A 7,195-nucleotide genomic window follows, 5' to 3' on the forward strand; every position below is an offset into this window, starting at 1 on the left:
TGTAGTCATCACCCTCAGCCTCATTCATCTATTCCTCCATCAACATCACCATCGTTGTTGTAGTCATCACCCTCAGCCTCATTCATCTATTCCTCCATCAACATCACCATCGTTGTTGTAGTCATCACCCTCAACCTCATTCATCTATTCCTCCATCAACATCACCATCGTTGTTGTAGTCATCACCCTCAGCCTCATTCATCTATTCCTCCATCAATATCACCATCGTTGTTGTCGTCGACATCATAATAGTCATCATCCACTTCCTGGATGTCCTCCACATCATAGTTTCTGTCCTCAATAAACCCCCATCTGAACAATTCAAATTGTCCTTCTGCCTGCTGGAGCTCATCAAGCTTTCCCGCAAGGACAACTCTTGCCCCAAGACAAAATCCATCTTGCTCTGTGTAATATTGTTATTCCTCCACGATCAGTGCCTGCTCCTGTGAGTGGAACATCTTGCTCTGTGTAATGTTGTTATTCCTCCACGATCAGTGCCTGCTCCTGTGAGTGGAACATCTTGACAGTGAAGACATCATCCTCAATGTAGCGCTTCTCTTCACAAAGAGCACAAAGAGCCTTTGCTTGAGGTGAACCTTCCCATCATCCTCTGCTCCTCCTGCTGTCCAGGTCCAAGCAGTGCTGTCCACCTGCACTTCATCCTCGTACACCAGGGCCTGTAGGAGCTGTGAGGACAAACCGTCTCCTCAGGTTGTAGTCCTTCACATGTTTTTATGCTACTACGACCGTGGCCTTTTGGACAGGCAGTTGGCAATATAATAATCATTGATAACAGATAATCAATACCTTGACCATCTATTGATAACAGATAATCAATACCTTGACCATCTATTGATAACAGATAATCAATACCTTGACCATCTTATTGATAACAGATAATCAATACCTCGACCATCTATTGATAACAGATAATCAATACCTCGACCATCTATTGATAACAGATAATCAATACCTTGACCATCTATTGATAACAGATAATCAATACCTTGACCATCTATTGATAACAGATAATCAATACCTTGACCATCTATTGATAACAGATTAAACAGACAGAAAATATGTTCAAGGAAATCTAATCTAAACAAAAAAACATTCAGAAATGACAGAAGCTGCTATGCAATTACTCTGTGACCATCCAACAACAGATCATTAGCAACAGAAACCAAGTTCGGAAACATATACAAATAAACATTATTATTGTGTTTGTCCTCCCAGAATGATCATAGAACTGGTATGAGTTGACTTGTTCCTATTGTTGAATATATATAGTGGGGAGAACAAGTATTTGATACACTGCCGATTTTGCAGGTTTTCCTACTTACGAAGCATGTAGAGGTCTGTCATTTTTTATCATAGGTACACTTCAACTGTGAGAGACGGAATCTAAAACTGTCACGCCCTGGTCGAAGTATTTTGTGTTTATCTTTATTTATTTGGTCAGGCCAGGGTGTGGCATGGGTTTTTGTATGTGGTGTGTATATATGGGGGATTGTAGCTAGTGGGGTGTTCTAGATAAGTCTATGGCTGTCTGAAGTGGTTCTCAATCAGAGGCAGGTGTTTATCGTTGTCTCTGATTGGGAACCATATTTATGCAGCCATATTCTTTGAGTTTGGTGTGGGTGATTGTCCTTAGTGTCTTGATGTCCTGATTCTGTGTTCGTTTGCATCAGTTTAGGCTGTTTCAGTTTTCATTCCGTTTATTGTTTTGTTGAGTTTGTGTTTTGATTTGTGTTACGTTGTTTTATTAAACATGGATCGAAATCTACACGCTGCAGTTTGGTCCGACTCTCCTTCACCATTAGAAAACCGTTACAAAAACAAAAATCCAGAAAATCACATTGTAGGATTTTTAAGTCATTAATTTGCATTTTATTGCATGACATAAGTATTTGATCACCTACCAACCAGTAAGAATTCCGGCTCTCACAGACCTGTTAGTTTTTCTTTAAGAAGCCCTCCTGTTCTCTACTCATTACCTGTATTAACTGCACCTGTTTCAACTCGTTACCTGTATAAAAGACACCTGTCCACACACTCAATCAAAAAGACTCCAACCTCTCCACAATGGCCAAGACCAGAGAGGGTGTAAGGACATCGGGGGTAAAATTGTAGACCTGCGCAAGGCTGGGATGGGTTACAGGACAATAGGCAAGCAGCTTGGTGAGAAGGCAACAACTGTTGGCAAAATTATTAGAAAATGGAAGAAGTTCAAGATGACGGTCAATCACCCTCAGTCTGGGGATCCATGCAAGATCTCACCTAGTGGGGCATCAATGATCATGAGGAAGGTGAGGGATCAGCCCAGAACTACACGGCAGGACCTGGTCAATGACCTGAAGAGAGCTGGGACCACAGTCTCAAAGAAAACCATTAGTAACACACTACGCCGTCATGGATTAAAATCCTGCAGCCCACGCAAGGTCCCCTTGCTCATAACCATCTGGATGGTCCAGAGGAGGAATGGGAGAAGGTCATGTGGTCTGATGAGACAAAAATTGAGCTTTTTGGTCTAAACTTCACTCGCTGTGTTTGGAGGAAGAATAAGGATGAGTACAACCCCAAGAATACCATCCCAACTGTGAAGCATGGAGGTGGAAACATAATTATTTGGGGATGCTTTTCTGCAAAGGGGACAGGACGACTGCACCGTATTGAGGATAGGATGGATGGGGCCATGTATCGCGAGATCTTGGCCAACAACCTCCTTCCCTCAGTAAGAGCATTGAAGATGGGTCGTGGCTGGGTCTTCCAACATGACAACGACCCGAAACACACAGTCAGGGCAACTAAGGAGTGGCTCCGTAAGAAGCATCTCAAGGTCCTGGAGTGGCCTAGCCAGTCTCCAGACCTGAACACAATAGAACATCTTTGGAGGGAGCTGAAAGTCCGTATTGCCCAGCGACAGCCCCGAAACCTGAAGGATCTGGAGAAGGTCTGTATGGAGGAGTGGGTCAAAATCCCTGCTGCAGTGTGTGCAAACCTGGTCAAGAACTACAGGAAACATATGATCTCTGTAACTGCAAACAAAGGTTTCTTTACCAAATATTAAGTTCTGCTTTTCTGATGTATCAAATATTTGTCATGCAATAAAATGCAAATTAATTACTTAAAAATCATACAATGTTGAAGTGTAAAAAGTACAGACCTCTACATGCTTTGTAAGTAGGAACCTGCAAAATCGGCAGTATGTCAAATACTTGTTCTTCCCACTGTATATGAAGCCAATAGGGCAGGAAAATACATAGAAAAATAGTGATTTCTATAAGCATTAAAAGTTATTAATGAAAATAAATAAGTTTCAGTTCTTAGGGGTGATAAATTACTGTCGATAAGGTATCCCACTCTATGCAACATATATTACATTATTGATGAAACTGATTTTAAGGTTAATTCATGTTATTGTCTGATAAAATACTGAATCATTTCAATTCAGGATCCCTGAAGGAAAGAGCTTATTAGGGTGGGAAGGATTTGATATGGTTAGCAGGTTTGTTTGACTATTATGAGTTTTTTATTTTAATAGTATTACATTTGAAAGGGATATATGACATCTATGATGATTTAGGATTATTGTTAGGATCAAGATAGATTGATTAAGGACATGTAAGGACTTTAGAGAAAAGCCACTCATAGACATGTTTTATCTAAAATCAATGATTTTAGATCAAGTCAAACAGTGAGACGCTTAGTGGTATTTGAGAGATAGGAGAGAAAAGGGTTACGGTTTAAATCAATAAATATATATTTAAGAAAATATATAAGTAGCACAGATACTTCTTAAAGTATATAAGACACTTGACAAAGAATTGGTACAGGATAGATATGAATGGACGCCCAAGGGAGAAGTGGACATGTGGAGAATGAAAGGGGCTCCTACATGATGATGTCAGACATAAGGATAATTTACTAATCTTACCTAAGTCATTGTTTAGAGTAGGCAAGGTTGTTACCTGGGCAGAGCCAGGTATCAAAGGGGGGATGGGTAAGTTGTGTTCTAGGATAGGATGTGACCTACTGGATAATAAACAAATAAAAAAAACATTTTAGCTAACAAGTAGGTATAGAAGTTAAAGATAAAATCAAATAGAACAAATGAGAAACTGTTTGTTAACCCAACCTGTATGTCCAAGATTTTATGCATTACAGGTGAATTACAGGGGAAGTCACTCAATCCAGTCCCTGAGGCCTTTTGGAGGAACCATACCAAGGACTCCTGGTGACAGCTAGCTGAAAGAGCTACCCGGATTCATATCACACTGCGGGAGGGTAAGACACATTGACCCTCGAACAATAAACGGTGTTCGAGAGGAGAACTGGAATTAACAGAATTCCGGGGGCCATCTCTCGAATGAAGATTTCCTTTTCCCGTCATTCCATCCCTGTGTTTGTTCATAGAAGTGAAAGTGTGTCTGGCTCTTGCTGATGATGTGTACTCTGGGAGAGGGTGGGGCTTTATAGGTGGGCTGGCCATCCTGAGCTGTCTGGTTGTGGGAGCCTTATTCCTGATTGTCACGTAGAGTAGGCCAGAAGGCTAAACTGGATAACCTAACCTCTATCAAAATAAAAAGATGGCGGAGCCGCAAAAGTTCTTCTGTACAAAGGTGTTTATTTACAAGTGATTCCGGAAAAAAAAACAACAGTACTGCCATCAACGTCTACCTTATGGGACAGCTTAAAAACAATGCTGCCCCATCCACAGCTCAATCCAAAATGCCTCTTCCATGACTGAAAGAGAGGCTCTCTGACTAATTGGGTTGACAGTGTGTTTGGAAGATGGAAAAATGTTTTGATTACTGTGTTATGGGCTACCTTCACCTTCCTTCACCTACCTTCACCTACCTTCACCTGTGTGACTGTGTTAGTTTTGTACAGATGTGTTTTGATTGCGTGTATGAAAGTTATAATTTCCAGGACTCTGGAGAAATCAATGACACTTCAGATGGAGATATATGGACCAATCCTAAGCTCTGACCAGTGGAATACAAAATACATGGCTCCAGACATAATAGAAGAATCCGGATCCTTTCACTCGCGAGGAGACCATATTTGATGCTTAGGGAATTTAGATGTTTTCCTGTTTCAATGTATAGAATGTTTTTTAATGAAGATTGTAACGGAACATCCTGATAAGTAGAGTTAAGATTCTGATGTAGGTTAAAAGAGTCATTGAAGTTGATTGTGTACAATACATGTATGGTGTTGTCTTCTTCTAGTATATCATTGATATTTCCATGTAGTGTTTAATGATGGTATGAGTTGTTAAGTCATTTTTAAGGTGGATTGATAGGAAAATTATGATTAAATGACTGAACAAATCATTTTAAATGGAACTGTAACTAAGTAAACTTACACTCTGTTTTATTATGTCTGATTAACAATATTAGTTCATAAGAAGGGATTGTGAGACACAGACAAGGAGTAATTAAAGTTAATGAACACCATTCCAACTAGGAAGAAACGAATGGGTTGTGGATTAAGTAAACAGATAATGTAGTTAACCTATGGTTGAACCGACGAAACTGAGCTCTGGGGTGTTTTACTTCCTCACCATTTTAGATAAGCTTGCTCCGTTCAAAAAATGCAGAACTAAGAACAGATATAGCCCTTGGTTCACTCCAAACCTGACTGCCCTCGACCAGCACAAAAACATCCTGTGGCGGACTGCAATAGCATCGAATAGTCCCCGCGATATGCAACTGTTCAGGGAAGTCAGGAACCAATACACGCAGTCACTCAGGAAAGCAAAGGCCAGCGTCTTCAGGCAGAAATTTGCATCCTGCCCACTGCACTGAGGCTAGTTAAAACGGTCACTACCGATAAATCCATGATTATCGAAAACTTCAATGAGCATTTCTCAACGGCTGGCCATGCCTTCCTCCTGGCTACTCCAACCTCGGCCAACAGCTCCGCCCCCCCACAGCTACTCGCCCAAGCCTCTCCAGGTTCTCCTTTACCCAAATCCAGGTAGCAGATGTTCTGAAAGAGCTGCAAAACCTGGACCCGTACAAATCAGCTGGGCTTGACAATCTGCACCCTCTATTTCTGAAACTATCCGCCGCCATTGTCGCAACCCCTATTACCAGCCTGTTCAAACTCTCTTTCATATCGTCTGAGATCCCCAAGGATTGGAAAGCTGCCGCAGTCATCCCCCTTTTCAAAGGGGGAGACACCCTGGACCCAAACTGACCTATATCCATCCTGCCCTGCCTATCTAAGGTCTTCGAAAGCCAAGTCAACAAACAGGTCACTGACCATCTCGAATCCCACTATACCTTCTCTGCTGTGCAATCTGGTTTCCGAGCCGGTCACGGGTGCACCTCAGCCACGCTCAAGGTACGAAACGATATCATAACCGCCATCGATAAAAGACAGTACTGTGCAGCCGTCTTCATCGACCTGGCCAAGGCTTTCGACTCTGTCAATCACCATATTCTTATCGGCAGACTCAGTAGCCTCGGTTTTTGCTAATGACTGCCTTGCCTGGTTCACCAACTACTTTGCAGACAGAGTTCAGTGTGTCAAATCGGAGGGCATGTTGTCCGGTCTTCTGGCAGTCTCTATGGGGGTGCCACAGGGTTCAATTCTCGGGCTGACTATTTTCTCTGTATGTATTAATGATGTTGCTCTTGCTGCGGGCGATTCCCTGATCCACCTCTACGCAGACGACACCATTCTGTATACTCCTGGCCCTTCCTTGGACACTGTGCTATCTAACCTCCAAACGAGCTTCAATGCCATACAACACTCCTTCCGTGGCCTCCAACTGCTCTTAAACGCTAGTAAAACCAAATGCATGCTTTTCAACCGTTCGCTGCCTGCACCAGCACGCCCGACTAGCATCACCACCCTGGTTGGTTCCGACCTAGAATATGTGGACATTTATAAGTACCTAGGTGTCTGGCTAGACTGTAAACTCTCCTTCTAGACTGATATCAAACTCCAATCTAAAATCAAATCTAGAGTCGGCTTTCTATTCCGCAACAAAGCCTCCTTCACTCACGCCGCCAAACTTACCCTAGTAAAACTGACTATTCTACCGATCCTCGACTTTGGCGATGTCATCTACAAAATAGCTTCCAATACTCTACTCAGCAAACTGGATGCAGTTTATCACAGTGCCATCCGTTTTGTTACTAAAGCACCTTATACCACCCACCACTGCGACTTGTATGCT

The sequence above is a fragment of the Oncorhynchus nerka genome, unplaced genomic scaffold (genome assembly GCF_034236695.1).
Source record: "Oncorhynchus nerka isolate Pitt River unplaced genomic scaffold, Oner_Uvic_2.0 unplaced_scaffold_812, whole genome shotgun sequence".
Taxonomy (NCBI): domain Eukaryota; kingdom Metazoa; phylum Chordata; class Actinopteri; order Salmoniformes; family Salmonidae; genus Oncorhynchus; species Oncorhynchus nerka.